Raw genomic sequence first — 17,703 nt, forward strand, 5'->3', positions numbered from 1 at the left:
GGAAATTTGAGAAAAATTTATAAATTCTGAAATAATTTTGATCAGAGTGTAGGTTCATATTTTGAAAAAAATCCTTCATCCTATTGAACATAAAGGGTGTTTCATACTCCCGCTTGATTCGGAATGTCTCAAAATGCCACTGTGGTTCACACTCATCTCGATGACAGTGGTCTCGTGCATCGTGTTTCATGCCCGTACATTGAGACTTGGACATGAAGTTCCGAGCGTTGTGTGATGATGATGATGTTTGGTTTGTGGGGCGCTCAACTGCGTGGTTATCAGCGCCCGTACAATTACCCAATCTTTGCTCAGTCCAATTTCGCCACTTTCCTGGATGATGATGAAATGATGAGGACAACACAAACACCCAGTCATCTCGAGGCAGGTGAAAATCCCTGACCCCGCCGGGAATCGAACCCGGGACCCCGTGCTCGGGAAGCGAGAACGCTACCGCGAGACCACGAGAGTTCCGAGCGAATAATTACTTGTACCGCATCGTAAAAAGCCATGGAAAAGAAATTTCAAAGCACGACTAAATATAATAAGCGCTCTATTTTTCATTAAAGTGATATTTAACGTCTGGGAGTGAGTACAAAACTACAGTTAGAAAACGATTACCTTGTATACATGAATATTTTGTTTTACAATGATAAAACCTATGTGAAGGCATATCTCGGAATAACTAATTAATCATCCATTTGTAAGCATATTTCATAACGCATGATCTTGACTGTAATGTCTGTGTAGCTTGAAGGGAAATTGAAATTAGATTGCACAATTTTAATGCAAGAAAACAGAAGTAATTGAAGTAAATTCGTTGCCGTCCATTACAACAGACTTTTAAATATGAGAAAGAGCTCTATAAATCAGACATTTTCACGCGCCTTGCGATGTTGTTTCCCCTTACTCCTAATCAGCTGGCCTGTGTTTGCGTACCCCGCACCATTAAATAAACGATTTATGGCAGGGCGGCCATGGTCGTTGTGTTATTGCGCCTCCCTCTCTCTTTTCTGCGAATGTGAGTTCTGTGGGCACAGCATTTTTTCATTTGGGTATGGAGACAAAGAATGGTAGTTACACCTAAGTAAAGTAACGATGAAATGTTCTTCTATTGCTTTTAAATTACAGAAAGCAATAATGTTTCGACAATTCCTACTGTTCTTGTCGCCGAACCTTAGAAGTCTCCTTTGGGATATTTGGTTAGGAATCTTACTTATACCCAACCAGGAATTAGGGTTTCTTAGTGCAAGTCGGCCGTATCCATCTACAGCACTATTACCGTTGATATCTCTGTTGCGTTTCATTAAGCTAACGGTATTGCCACGTTGGAAACGTCGGTTCTCGCTCGGTCACTGAAGTTAAGTAACGTCGGAAGCGTTCGCTCGGGGCCATTGAGAGCCTCCAATGGGTTTGGGGAGGCCTTCATAAACCTATCGATTCGACATTCGCATGACAGTCGTACCATTCCCACCAGCGCCAACAACAACATCGCGGAGTGATAATCTACAACCTCGATAAGCCACTACCCTGTCGTTGCCAAACGTCGACACTTGCTGTCAGACATTTGTTCCTCTTGCACGACATATGCACGATATTATGACAAACAAACAACATTAACATGCAACTTCTGAATGAGGAACTCGCTACTTAATCTCTCCCTGTATATGGAATGTGGAAAGCGTTTCTGCTGCCTACGTTGGGCAATTGTGCTGAAATGTTTATCATTGGCCTATCTAAGTAACTAGTACTCTGCACGCCAATTTCTATGTCCATTGCATGGCTCCTTCGTCGTGCTGCAGTTTTTATGGGCAGCTGTGTAGTACTTGAGTTTTGCAGTGAGCAGCGCCTCAGAAAACAAACTCACTGCACCTCAAGTACTTCGTTGTTTATTACTTTGTTCTTAAAGCTTAATGCTTATATAACATAACAGAAGAAATAAAGATGTAAAATCATTAGGAATGACCACTTGGAACTAAAACTAACAATATTTTACGGGAAATTAAAGTAACTGTGTTGTATGTGACTGTTGTATTTCATCTTGAAAGTCGTCATAGACTCGGAAGATCCCTAATTAGGAAATGAGGGTAATACATAGACAACGAGGTAGTTAGCTAACGAAAGTCCTTATGTGGACAGCAAAATTGGTTACAGTCACTGAAGAGAAAGCGACAGTTTGAAACAAGCGACAACAGAAACAACTTAGAATATGAAAAATTAAATAAAACTACAATGAAAACCACGACCGAAAAATAGATGCATTATGGAAAATACCAAAACCGAAACTTGAGTTGGTTGACACCACCATTTATCGGTCAAGGTGCCACGTGGTACGTTTCAGACAAAATAGCAGAGAAAGTTGTTCTAACATTCGTAAGTTTATTTAAATGCCTCTACAATTTAAGTGATAAATGATAAACATAGACAAGGATTAATAGAGATAATAACAGCCTAGATGTAATGGCTGATGACATGTATCGAACCATTCAAGGTATGAAGAAAGGAAAGGCCCCTCGGTTTAGGCGCTTCAGTCCGGAACCGCGTGACCGCTACGGTCGCAGGTTCGCATCCTGCCACGGGCATGGATGTGCGTGATGTCCTTAGGTTAGTTAGGTTTAAGTAGTTCTAAGTTCTAGGGGACTGATGACCACAGATGTTAAGTCCCATAGAGCTCAGAGCCGTTTTGAAAGGCCCGTAATGATGATGGTATATAATTACAAATAGTCAAAGCTGGAACAAACGTTATACAAAAGAACTTGGAAATTATCCATAGAATGTTGAACTTTTGCCGTCGTGCCGTCCTCTGTTGCATATTACAGAACGTTACTTTGACAATTTTTACTTTATGAACCATCTAATCTACAAGCAGAACTTTAAATTATTACTGCATCATAAGAATGCACAAAATGGCACAATTGTTTTTGACCTATATGTACAACGTCCTAAAAGTAAAGTAAACAGCATAAAGAAAAATATTTACACACTCCACGTCACCGAAAATACCTAGCAAAGAATAAAGATGAAACACCTATGGCACAAGAGTTGTTTTTCATTCAGTTGTAATTAGACCACAAACAAAGTAAAAATTATCGATATAGAATGTTTACGAGAGGACAGGATTCACCAACACTGGAGAAACGTTGGGGAAGTGCCTACTTTCCAAGAAAGAAGACAGACAAGGTATAAACCAGTTATAGATGTATCACAAAAAAACCGAAACAACGACCTAATAGGAACATCACGAGTAATTCGGGTGAGTACAGTTGAATACCGCAACACACACAAAAGTCTAAAGATGTTCTTCACCCAGCAGCGGGTATCAAATAGTTGATAATAATGACTAAGAGAAAATGAGTGAAGAGTACTGTTTGCAGGGGTAAAGTATGGAAGAGCTGATGAGAATACTGAATGCGTATAAAAAAGATGGAATGGTAGAGCGTTCACTGATTCCAAGCAAACAAACATGATACGTTATTGGAGGGGGAGATGGAAATAAACAGTACAATAATGCTGAGGACATGGACTAAATAAACTAAATAAACTATACAAACAATGAAAAACTGCTTATACAGGGTGAGGCAGCGCTACTCCTCACATACCAGCGATAAGAAAATGTCTCTCGCAAAATTTCGTCCTGCGAGTACATCTGGCAGAAAAAGCACGTTAAAAATTGGCAATCTGGCAACACTGCAGCCCTGTGTATGGTAACTATCTTTGTTATCACGTACTAGTAGTGCTGTACAGTTGGTGCAACGGACAGAGTTTTGGGTTAGCATGCAGGAGGTCGGTGGTTCGATCCTGGGTTGGGGTATATGTTTTTTATTTGATAAATACAGTCCGGGTGGTATGGTATCCTGCATATTACTCATCAACAACGATTACAGTGGGTGTTCCAGAAAACATTTGCACTTACATACAATTGTAGAAGTGGAAGATTGGTCAGTTTTGAAAAAAGCTCTTACCACGTCGTGAGCGTAAATTTATTTGCACCACTTCATCTGCTAGATGCGAAACCAGTTTTCTTTGCACCCTCCTCCAATGGTCCCATAGATTAATATCAATTATTATTCTTGCCTCGTTCAAGTCCATTACATTTCGTTAGGGCCTTACGTTACCAGTCGGACTATCAACGTGCTTTGCGGATAATGTCCAAACTCGGTTACTGTTTGTATGTTTATCACCATCGTCCCACTACTTACGCCTTTCAACATTGAGTCTGGTAATCACATGACGTTTAGTACATATCTCAATGTATTATTATTATTGTTATTATTATTATTCTATAGATGGGAGTGTGGAAACATCACGTATATTGCCGTTAGGGAAACAGTGAAGTTAGAAACCGAAAATGTCACAATTAATGGTGTCGGGATGAACCATACAGAACAATACTGTCAGAGGGGTAATAGGCATTAGGTGGAACAGTGCGCAGGACTGAGGCCGTGTTTATACTGTATGCGCTGTCCATCAGACAGGGACTAATTGCGAGCGGAGTAATGCGCCCTTGACAACCTCCAATGTGCATATGCACACGTATCAAATTTTCTCATTGCAAACCTCTAAAACAGTGCAGCAGACGTATGGCATACACCAATGACGAATATGTTTGATGCACTTCCGGTCCTGGTGCATCTGATAACCGGGCTGCTGTTGTCACTCGTGAATATCAGCTAGATATCCTCGTTGACGCCATCCAGATAAAAATGCGTTTCGTCGTCTAGAGCTGCGCCTTCGGGAGTCAGGTCCTTTCCTTCCACCATCACGTGACAGAAATCGTCCACGGACTCGCCATACTCCAGGTACTGGAAGCTGTTCTGGAGGTCATACAGCAAGAACCTCAACGAAGTAAACGTAGTGTAGCAAGGCAGTGGCATGACTCGCTACACACAATCGTTAACGTGCTGCACGAGCATGGGCTGCTCCCGTATCATCATGCTTTCATGCAACACCTGCATCCTGCATATCGCCATCAGTGGATGCAATTGTGTGAATGGTTCCAACATGACTTCGTAAACACCGTAATTTGGTCAGATGAAGCAGCATTCACTCATGAGGGTGTCTTGAATATCCACAGTGACTAACATTGGTGTGAGGTTAACCTGCACATCATCCGTGACTGTGGATATTAAATTCGCTTTGGAGTCAACGTCTGGGCTGGAATATTGGGCAACAGGTGTTTGGGCCCTGCATGTTGCCTGACCAGTTGACTGCGCGAAGGAATCATGCATTCCTCTCAAACTATCTCCCTGATGCGCTGGAAGATGTTACACTACATGTTCGGCAGAGGATATGGTTCCAACATGATGGTTCACCTCCACACTCTGGAAATAATGTACGACAATATTTGGACAGAACATTTCGAGGGAAATGGCGCAGAAGTGCAGGTCCATTTGTATGGGCACCACATTCACTTTACCTAAATCCCCTGGATTTCTTCCTGTGGGGACACGGAAAGGAGCATATGTACTCTGCTACACTGACGAATGTGGAAAAATTGGTAGCGCGTGTTCATGTTGCTCTTGTTACTGTGGATGCAGCTTTGCTGCGAAGAGTCCTGAGCTGTATGATCTGGTGAGTTGTGCAGTGTTTGGACTTGCAGGGAGGTCGCTTTGAGCATTTGTTGTTCTGAGGACAACGTATTCTGTTATGAAGGTCATGCAGTCATTAACATAGACATTATTATTGTCACTGGTTGCTAATGTGCGACATCTGAATGCTCATGCTACATGTAATATAAATGACAAGGATATGTTGTGTTATTTTACTGTGCTATTATCTTTAGCATCTCGAAACTGATATTGTTTTTGTAGTTATGCTGTTCTGTAACAGGTGATTTTTCTAACTACGTATTTGTTACTTTCAGTGTTGCAAACTGTTGTAAATTTGGGATACATCTGATCCAAGACACAGTGCATATTACAGTATGAAATTTCAGAATGGAATTAGCAAATAAAAGAATGCGCCTCCACCTAAGATCGAACTCTCGACCTTCTACTTGCTAACCAAAAGCTCTGTACACTGCACCAATCTTACCGCACGACTGTCGTGTGCTGACAGAGGTAGTTACCATACGCGTGGTTACAGTGTTGCCAGATTGCCACTCTCTAACGTCCTTTTTGTGCTGGATGTACTCGCCGAACGAAATTTTGTGGGAGACACTTGTTTATCGCTGGCATGTGAGGAGTCGCGCTGCGAAGCTCAAGAGCGTGAATTTCGCTTCACCCTGTATACAACTTCAAGCAAAAATCAGGATTAGGAAAGAAAGTATTCGGTCAACGTTACTTTCATTCAGTTTTCAACAACATGGATGATTTACGACATACACATTATTAAGAACATTCCTTATGAATATAGCAAAGGTCATTAATAAATTCTGTAATCATTGGTATCTCTTTATGCTGATCTCATTCTTCGAATGTTTGTAAGAACAACCCAGAACCATACTTTCATCATTTGGCACTGGGTTAAGGGACGCCCGACTATACACATGAGCCATAATATTATGACCACTGCCCATCGACTGTTTGAATGTCACGTCGTGGATCTGTGAGCTTGTGACGTGGTTTGTTATATACTTACAAGAGTAGTCCTTTTCATGGTGAAGTTACCATCGTGTAGAAAAGATCAGGGAGCCAGTGATGTTATTTGCTTCCAGCAAGACGTTACACACACACAGAAAAAACAACAAAAACTCTTAAGTACGTACTGAGGTACCAATTATCACATACAGGGTGTTTCAAAAATGACCGGTATATTTGAAACGGCAATAAAAACTAAACGAGCAGCGATAGAAATACACTGTTTGTTGCAATATGCTTGGGACAACAGTACATTTTCAGGCAGACAAACTTTCGAAATTACAGTAGTTACAATTTTCAACAACAGATGGCGCTGCGGTCTGGGAAACTCTATAGTACGATATTTTCCACATATCCACCATGCGTAGCAATAATATGGCGTAGTCTCTGAATGAAATTACCCGAAACCTTTGACAACGTGTCTGGCGGAATGGCTTCACTTGCAGATGAGATGTACTGCTTCAGCTGTTCAATTGTTTCTGGATTCTGGCGGTACACCTGGTCTTTCAAGTGTGCCCACAGAAAGAAGTCACAGGGGTTCATGTCTGGCGAATAGGGAGGCCAATCCACGCCGGCTCCTGTATGTTTCGGATAGCCCAAATAAATAATCGAAATATTCATTCAGGAAATTAAAGACGTCGGCCGTGAGATGTGGCCGGGCACCATCTTGCATAAACCACGAGGTGTTCGCAGTGTCGTCTAAGGCAGTTTGTACCGCCACAAATTCACGAAGAATGTCCAAATAGCGTGATGCAGTAATCGTTTCGGATCTGAAAAATGGGCCAATGATTCCTTTGGAAGAAATGGCGGCCCAGACCAGTACTTTTTGAGGATGCAGGGACGATGGGACTGCAACATGGGGCTTTTCGGTTCCCCATATGCGCCAGTTCTGTTTATTGACGAAGCCGTCCAGGTAAAAAGAAGCATCGTCAGTAAACCAAATGCTGCCCACATGCATATCGCCGTCATCAATCCTGTGCACTATATCGTTAGCGAATGTCTCTCGTGCAGCAATGGTAGCGGCGCTGAGGGGTTGCCGCGTTTGAATTTTGTACGGATAGAGATGCAAACTCTGGCGCATGAGACGATACGTGGACGTTGGCGTCATTTGGACCGCAGCTGCAACACGGCGAACGGAAACCCGAGGCCGCTGTTGGATCACCTGCTGCACTAGCTGCGCGTTGCCCTCTGTGGTTGCCGTACACGGTCGCCCTACCTTTCCAGCACGTTCATCTGTCACGTTCCCAGTCCGTTGAAATTTTTCAAACAGACCCTTTACTGTATCGCTTTTCGGTCCTTTGGTTACATTAAACCTCCGTTGAAAACTTCGTCTTGTTGCAACAACACTGTGTTCTAGGCGGTGGAATTCCAACACCAGAAAAATCCTCTGTTCTAAGGAATAAACCATGTTGTCTACAGCACATTTGCACGTTGTGAACAGCACACGCTTACAGCAGAAAGACGACGTACAGAATGGCGCACCCACAGACTGCGTTGTCTTCTATATCTTTCACGTCACTTGAAGCGCCATCTGTTGTTGAAAATTGTAACTACTGTAATTTCGAAAGTTTGTCCGCCTGAAAATGTACTGTTGTCCCAAGCATATTGCAACAAACTGTGTATTTCTATCGCTGCTCGTTTAGTTTTTATTGCCGTTTCAAATATACCGGTCATTTTTGAAACACCCTGTATCTATACCTATACCCCAAACACCGTGCATACAGCGTGATTCCGCCGTGCTGTCACAAACATTCAGGAATGATGGAGAAGGGTAAGTGTAATAATTTTAGGTAGGGGGCACTGGTCCGGAAACTACCGAGTCAAAAGTTGCAGGGGAAAATTGTTCTGATACCTCCGACAATGGAATACAGGTACCAGTATTGTTGTTGCTAAGATTGTAGAGTAGGCTATTCTACCGAGCACTAAGGTGTTGAAATTGGGGAAATAAAGGAACTAATCGATTACAGATGGCGTCCTCCGTACATACGTGAGTAATTTTGGTGTGAAATATTTGTACTGTAGTTGACTGCAGTCTGCGTTTAAAAGTTGAAGTACTAATGTCGTTCAGACCTAACCAACGTGGTGACGAAATCTGCAGACATTATTTTCGTGTATGGGCAATAAAATGAACGCACTAGAGAAGTGGAAAGGTTGTACAGGATGAAATATCCGGGTAGAAGACATGTTCACACTATGTTTCCAACACTGAACTAACGATTAAGTAGAACGGGGCATTTGGTACCACAGTACAACGACCGAGGAAGACGACGAACTATACACGGTGCGTCAAAAAAATCTATACACACTTTGAAGCGTCATAGAAATTTTATTTCCCGTTCTACAATGTTAAATTTCTGGAAATGGAAAGCTTAAACTCCAATTAGAAAAATAAATGTACTTTGCAAATGTGATTAATGTTCAAACTGGTAGCCTTCACCATCAATACATTTCTGAGTACGAGTCACCACTGATTCCGTACATCGTACCAAAGTGTGCAATGAGATTTCCGCGCACACCGCCTGAATCTCATTCAAAAGTGTGTCCAGGTTACGTGGTTTACGTTTGTACACCTCATCTTTTACTGTGCCCCATAAGAAGAAATCCGGTGGCGTGAGGTCTGGAGAGCGTGCAGGAAACCCGATTGGTCCCCTGTGTCCTATGCTCTGGCCTGGCACATTGTGACCCAGGTATGCTCGTACGTCCCTAAGATAGTGCGGTGTCGTGGGGTTTCCTACAGTGGGGTTTCCTACCGTGGGGTTTCCTACGAGGAGTGGCACACTAAACCTGTCAGAGGCCCGGGCCGGCAAAACAAATCGAGTCTCCCCTTGCCGCGCCCTCCCACCCTCCACACCACACAGGATGTCTCCGAGAGTTTCAAACGCAAACGGAAGGAAGCCCCACATTGCTTATCATCTTCATTTTGTGACGTGATAATTTACAAGGTATAACGCTATTTTACGTAACACTGAAAGTGATGCTCTCGTAATCTCGCAACTACACTCCTGGAAATTGAAATAAGAACACCGTGAATTCATTGTCCCAGGAAGGGGAAACTTTATTGACACATTCCTGGGGTCAGATACATCACATGATCACACTGACAGAACCACAGGCACATAGACACAGGCAACAGAGCATGCACAATGTCGGCACTAGTACAGTGTATATCCACTTTTCGCAGCAATGCAGGCTGCTATTCTCCCATGGAGACGATCGTAGAGATGCTGGATGTAGTCCTGTGGAACGGCTTGCCATGCCATTTCCACCTGGCGCCTCAGTTGGACCAGCGTTCGTGCTGGACGTGCAGACCGCGTGAGACGACGCTTCATCCAGTCCCAAACATGCTCAATGGGGGACAGATCCGGAGATCTTGCTGGCCAGGGTAATTGACTTATACCTTATAGAGCACGTTGGGTGGCACGGGATACATGCGGACGTGCATTGTCCTGTTGGAACAGCAAGTTCCCTTGCCGGTCTAGGAATGGTAGAACGATGGGTTCGATGACGGTTTGGATGTACCGTGCACTATTCAGTGTCCCCTCGACGATCACCAGTGGTGTACGGCTAGTGTAGGAGATCACTCCCCACACCATGATGCCGGGTGTTGGCCCTGTTTGCCTCGGTCGTATGCAGCCCTGATTGTGGCGCTCACCTGCACGGCGCCAAACACGCATACGACCATCATTGGCACCAAGGCAGAAGCGACTCTCATCGCTGAAGACGACACGTCTCCATTCGTCCCTCCATTCACGCCTGTCGCGACACAACTGGAGGCGGGCTGCACGATGTTGGGGTGTGAGCGGAAGACGGCCTAACGGTGTGCGGGACCGTAGCCCAGCTTCATGGAGACGGTTGCGAATGGTCCTCGCCGATACCCCAGGAGCAACAGTGTCTCTAATTTGCTGGGAAGTGGCGGTGCGGTCCCCTACGGCACTGCGTAGGATCCTACGGTCTTGGCGTGCATCCGTGCGTCGCTGCGGTCCGGTCCCAGGTCGACGGGCACGTGCACCTTCCGCCCACCACTGGCGACAACATCGATGTACTGTGGAGACCTCACGCCCCACGTGTTGAGCAATTCGGCGGTACGTCCACCCGGCCTCCCGCATGCCCACTATACGCCCTCGCTCAAAGTCCGTCAACTGCACATACGGTTCACGTCCACGCTGTCGCGGCATGCTACCAGTGTTAAAGACTGCGATGGAGCTCCGTATGCCACGGCAAACTGGCTGACACTGACGGCGGCGGTGCACAAATGCTGCGCAGCTAGCGCCATTCGACGGCCAACACCGCGGTTCCTGGTGTGTCCGCTGTGCCGTGCGTGTGATCATTGCTTGTACAGCCCTCTCGCAGTGTCCGGAGCAAGTATGGTGGGTCTGACACACCGGTGTCAATGTGTTCTTTTTTCCATTTCCAGGAGTGTATTATTTAATAGCTACGTTGCCCCTTATACGACAGAAATCATTAGATTATTTCTGTTCTTCGCAACTAAGTCGGCATAGAGTCAGCGAGCTGTATAGAAATGAATTCTCATTTCCCAAACCAAGAGGAAGGCCACTGTCTACATAAAACTTCGTTCAGTGCATGTTGGAGGGTACTTTACTTACGAATTTCAACAAAAGCCACAGTGTTGCTCCGATCTTGATGACATTTTGTACATTTGATCTTCAAAACAAGGGGAACCTCACCGTCTACGTGAAATTTCATACGGTGTATGGCGGAGGGTGCCTTACAACAGAATTACACACCATTTGACTGATCAGCTTGGGATTGGCTCATGTATGTATGTTTTCGTGGTGAAGGTATTTACACAAGCCAACGTATGCTGGATGGCGGATGGTTGGCCTACCTTTAAATAAATTCAACATCGTCTCGTCAATCAACATGAAAATTGGCAGATATACGTATTTTTTCATAGACGGGGAAAGAGGAGATGGCATGACGGAGGCGGAGGAGGAGATATACGGAGAGAAGAGAACGTGGTGGGGGCGGGGAGGGGGGAGGAGGTGCATGCAGAGAAGTGATTAAAAGAGAGAGCAGATTAAAAGAGAGAGGGAGCAACTGGTAAACAGAGAAAAGGGGAAGGTGATGAATGACTAATGGAACATTGTAATAAATACGTAAATTAGGGGTGCTATTGTGAATTTGATGTACTATTAGAAAAAGCGGAGGAGGAGGTGGACAGAGACGGGACGATGGATGGAGAAGGAGAGGAGGATGGGGAGGAGGAGGAAGTGTTGTGAGAGAGGGGGGCAGATGGAGGAGATGGAAAGAGAGACAGATGGTCGGAAGGAGGAGGTAGATAGAGAGACGACATAGGACTTAATGGACAAGAGAGATGAGGGAAGAGGGGATGAACTGACATAAAACTGAGATGAATAAATATCCGGGCAACGCCAGATTTACAGTTAGTAATTAGATAAAGATTTACGCGACAATGAGCGTGCTCATCTGAAAGAAGTTACAGAGTATTTCCCTATGGTTAGATGCGGCGTATAAAGTCTCGATAACTAGAGTGTTGTTCTTGATGTCTACAGATGATAAAATTCGTTGCTTAATATAGATGACCTCACCAAAGTTCATCTAGTTGGAATTTCATCTTTATAAAATGAACTACATAATAATCAGCTGAAAAATGCTCCTGTTGGAGCACAATATAGGCAAATATAATCGTGTTTAAAAGTCTCTGGCAGAAAAGAGGGCAACCAGCTGTCTGAGTCCTCATTCCGCCTTCCTCACCAAAAATTCTGGAAGCTTCACAGGACGAGTGACCATGTTATGTAGGAAATTTACCAAGTAAAATTTCAGTTTTTTTAGATAAAAATTCAATAAACAGCAGATTGTGAATTAGAACTTTAGAAATACCGTTAAAAGAGTACTTTTGTGGTTGAGATCCGACAAATAAAATAATTAGATTCGTATGACATATATGACGAAACTCCAGAATCGGCAAGTTAACTTTGCGAAATTATTGATGCTAATCGACGACGACACTGTCTGAGAAACGCTGACAACACCTGCACTGAGTGAGCGACTGGTGTGGACAAGCAGTGGGGAGACCAGTTCGCAAACACCTCGTTAGGGAACCGGTTGCTCTGGACAGCTTTGCTACCTGCTGCACCCTTGTAGGAAACCCCACGATAGGAAACCCCACGTAGCCGATAGTGCGGCGGGGCGCCATCTTATTGGAAAAAAAACTCATCATTACCGTGTAATGCACGAATGGCAGGGAATATGGAGTCAGCAAGCGTTGTTAGGTACATTTCTCCAGTAACAGTACCTTCAAAGCGGAAAGGCCCAATGAGTCCCCTTGCGGACAAACCACACCACACATTTACACCAGGCAAAATCACAGCCTTTTCAACTGTAATGTGAGGATTATCTTCAGCCCAGTACACACAATTGTGCCTATTGACAATTCCATTGAGTTTGAATTGGGCTTCATCCGACCAAATTATGCCACCCATAAATCCCGATTCACGTCTCACCACCTCCTGAACCCATTCACAAAATTGTAACCTTCGATCTGGATCGTCGTCACTTAGCTGTTGCACCAGTCCTCGAATGTACACATGAAACTTGCCTTTCTTCAGAATGCGTAGCACACTACTAGCACTTACATTACTCTCACATGCCGCTAGCCTTCAAGATTTTTGAGGCGAACGCTGAAACAGTTCCAAGACCGCAGTAGTGGAATCATCACTTGTAGCTGTACGAGGTCGCCGTGATCGACCTTTATGCACATCACACACTGTTCCATGAATTTCGAATTCGTCTCGTAGATGTGTAATTGTTAACCTTGAAGGTGGTTCTGTACCATAATCACTTCTCCACTGTCTTAGAATCGCAGCTAGATTCTCGAACTTCCAGTACCACTTAATTCTCTGCTTCTGCGCTTCAAAGCTCAAACGCACGTCCGCCATGTTGCAGTTACTTCCTTGCCACTGCTGCCACCTGTTGAAGAAACATAACATTACTTTCTCACAGATATTTAACGTTGTAGAACTGGAAATAAATTGTCTATGACAGTTCCAAGTGTGTATACGTCTTTTTGATGCACCCTGTATGGACTTCCGACCTAGAAGATGCATTGCTTGATCGAATGGATGAGGCACTTGCAATGAGCACTCGATCAGTTTCGCGAGAAATGAATGTTTCGCTAAGTGCTATGTGGCGAGTATTACGGGAAATGCTCCTCCACTCCTACCTTCCACACTTTGACTCCTGCTGACTTCGGACATAGTGTCGTGTTCAGCGAATGGTTCTTGCAGTGCCTTACAGTTGATCCTCACTTTCCTGCATATCTAGTTTTCACGGATGAGGCACGTTTCGCCAGATGCAGACTGTTAAATAGTCGCAACAGTCTTTCTTGGGCTGATGAGAATCCCCACGCTACTGTTGTGAAGAGCCATCAACACAGATTATCAGTTACTGTGTGGACAGCCTTAGTCAATGATTGCACTGGTCTAAACAGTGTTTATCAAAGGCTTACTACCCACGTTCCTGGAACATATCCAACTCGTTATTCGATGTGGTTCGAACACGATGGAGCACCACCTCGCTTGGGGTTGAGGGCTCATGAACACTACCATCTGACAACTCTGAAAAGCGAATAGGTGCAAGAGGCTCTGTTACGTGGCCAGCCCGTTCACCTGATCTCACCGTATTTGATTCCTTTTTATGGGACCATTTGAAACTTCTCGTGTACGAGACGTCTACATATAAGAGGATCTTTGGCAAGAATTCTCGCTACCTACGATACTATTCAAGTGACACCAGAGACATTAGAACGGCTATCACAAACTTCGTGTGGCGATGCACTCCTGGAATGACGCTGGGGGACGCCATTCACAATAACTGTTGTAAATGCAGCAGCTAGTGAAACCTTTGCAAGTAAATAGAGTTCATTATCGCTGTAGTAGACGATTTTTGGTCTCTCTGAAGAGTGCGTTATTAGTCCGTCAAAAAGGAAACGTATCTGAGTGTATTAGGGAGTATTCAGGGAGAGTTCTGTACGTCATGATCAGGGTTTGGAAGTTTGAGCCTTTAGTTTGAGCGCTGTGCGAGGCTGTGGTGGAATGTGACTACCTTTTTACGCAGTCGTTTCCTGACTAGAGTCCCTTACATTAAACTGATAAATTTACACTTTTCCAACATCCCTGAAAGCTTTTAACATCACGACGGAATCATCCTATAGGCAAAACTGAGACACTGACTAAAGCAGTTTGTTACGGACCGTTATCTGGGAATAGTGGAACTGGTTCGCTGTTTGGGTACTGCTGTCGTAAACAACCACCGAAAGTGGATGAAGGACACTCAAAGCAAGAATAGACGGCAACGTGTAGGACGTCCACGCCTCAACACATGCTCGGGGGATTACCCGCTTTCTAAAGCAGAGTAGGTTGCGATCTGTGGCAGATCTTCTGACAGAGTACAGTACTGGTGCCGACACAAATATTTAGGAGCACACTATTTAGCGGAACATTATTAAGCTTTGGGCTGAGAAACAGACGAACACTTCGTGTTCCCATGTTATCTTAAAAACATCGTGAATTACGATTACAGGGAGCATTAGAGTTTCTAAATATGGCTGTGGATCAATGGAAACGTGCCAATTGGTCGTAGAGTCACTTTTCTTGTTACATCAGGTCGATGGTCGTATTCAGATAGTGTATCGTCTAGAAAAGTGGTTCCCAAACATTTTTGTAAGGCGACTCAATATTTGTCTGGAAACATTTTCGCGACCCTGTATAGACGTATGTATACTCCACCACTACAGTCACTATGCAGTAGTTAATAGTTATATAAAAATTATACATATTACATGAAACAGAACTTAGTATTGTATGAAAAAATGCTTTGCTGAGTAATAATTTTGAAAATGGTGAAGGGAACATAATTAAAGGAAAGAAACAATATTTTCGCCGATAGGAATTTTAATATTTTTTTCATAATGCGGGGCCACAGTCATAAAATATTTCTTTAAAGGTAGTACCGTCATTAGACTGCAGTTTATTACAGTGTTACATTTACACTTACGCAGTCACGATTTCGCCTTCAAAGTGCCTTTATCAAGTGTTTTAAGTGTTGTAAATTGCCTAAGATGGCACTCTGTCGTCTTAAAATGCACTATTAGACACACTGTCTAAGAGTCGATATTTCTGGCACAGCGTACTGCTATGTTTCATTGAAACAAAGCTGTAGGCTTTGCCACAAATATCGACTATTGGACCATGTGTCTAATAGTGTAATTTAAGACGACAGTATGCCATCTTAGGTAATTTACAACATTTAAAACACTTGATAAAGGCACTTTGAAGCCGAAATAATGATTGTGTGAGTGTAAATGTAACACTGTAATAAACTGCAGTCTAATGACGGTACTGACTTTAAAAACATAAAAATTTTATTTCATGCAAATTAAATGGCGAACTTAATGAGATTTGTGGTATTGTTTAGTCTTGGTATTAATGACAGTTTCTATATCTGGATTGAAGATTTTTAGTTTTAGTCGTACATCGTTTTCCACGCAAAGTTTCTTTCTGTATTTGTTTTTTTTAAAAAGAAACCTAGTTAGAAAAAGCACGTTCGCGTAAGTAAGAAGTTGTGAATCCCATTAGTTCCTTCAAAGATAGTTTGCAAGCACTTGATACGCTCCAATTAATTTGACCCAAAATTGGATTAGGCTTAATTCTTGAAATAAAGTTTTCAAAGTAGAATCACACGATACTTCCATCAGAAAGTCTTCCGCAGATGCCGACAGTTTTAGCTATTTAAGGTTGTCCTCTTCAAACGGATCTCTTATCCGTAGTAGTTCATCAGGAATTCTTGGAAAGTAATAGCTACAACAAGAAATCAATATTATCTAACGCTCTTGAATAAGCAAACAATTATCAGTGGGATTTAAGTGAAACTATCAATTTCTTTTGAATTCGCTATGTGGTAACGGCTTAACTATCAGTTTGAAAGTGTAGGTGGTTGAACTTAATAGTTACTTTTCTGTGTCGTGTAAAAAACAATAACATGAAAATTATAAAAATGTTTGTTAAGGAATACTTCAAATCTAAGTGATTACTAGTAAAATTGTTTCAGAATAAGTACCTGAAACTAGAGGTCAGTGCTTCAAGATGTTCCTTCGCGGCAGCTGCTGTTACCTCGTTAACTCTGCTTCCATATGTTTCTAAGAAATCACTGAGGAGTGGGGATGCACAAAACAGCTCTCTTTCACTTTACTGGACCATCTTTCGAGCTTTTTAATAGTTGCTTCTATTTTATCTTGAAAATAGAACTGGTGGACATTCTTCTCTTGCTGCGATAAATTGAGGCTGTTAAGAGCACTGAATACGTCACCCAAATATGAAAGACGTATTAGCCAGTTTTCATCATTTAACATTTCCAAGAAACTGCTCACAGATTTCGCATCACTTTTGTGCTCCAACAGGAAGATAGCTCAAATAATCTTGATAGCACTTCCCCTCTTCACAACCCATCGTACTTCACAGCGCAGGAGAAGTGTTTTGTGCTCACTGCCCAACTCACCGCATAGTATGGCAAACTATCTTGAATTTTTAGGTGTAGATTTAAAGAAATTCAAAATTTTCAGTTACTCATTAATGAGTTTCTTTACGCTTTCAGATAGACCTTTACATACAAGGGCCTCTCGGTGCAGGCTTCAGTGAGTATACTGAACAGAAGGGGCAACTGTCATAACTTTGGCAATCAAACCTGAGTAAATGCCATGCATAGCCGGGGCACCATCAGTCTCAGTGGAACGCATTTTGTCCACTATATTTCATTTTCTACCATAAAGTCATCGAGATATTTAAAAATATCTTCCCGTGTTGTAGTCATTGGCAAACATTTAGAAAAGAGAATTTCTTCTTTTATACTCGCATCAAATTCAAACCTAACAAAAGGTAAAAGAATAGCCTCGCCGGCTATAATTTGCATTCATCAAGCTGTAGTGAAAAGTAGTCACTTTGCTTTAAAACGGTGATCATGGACGGTTTTACAGATTCCGACATTTCATCGATCCTTCCCTTTACCATTGTGTTTGATAGAGGTATTTCGTCAATTCGTCTTGTGTGCATTTCGCTACATAAATCATCAAATATTATTTTTGTTTTTGGTA

The sequence above is a fragment of the Schistocerca cancellata genome, chromosome 9, assembly GCF_023864275.1.
Source record: "Schistocerca cancellata isolate TAMUIC-IGC-003103 chromosome 9, iqSchCanc2.1, whole genome shotgun sequence".
NCBI lineage: Eukaryota > Metazoa > Arthropoda > Insecta > Orthoptera > Acrididae > Schistocerca > Schistocerca cancellata.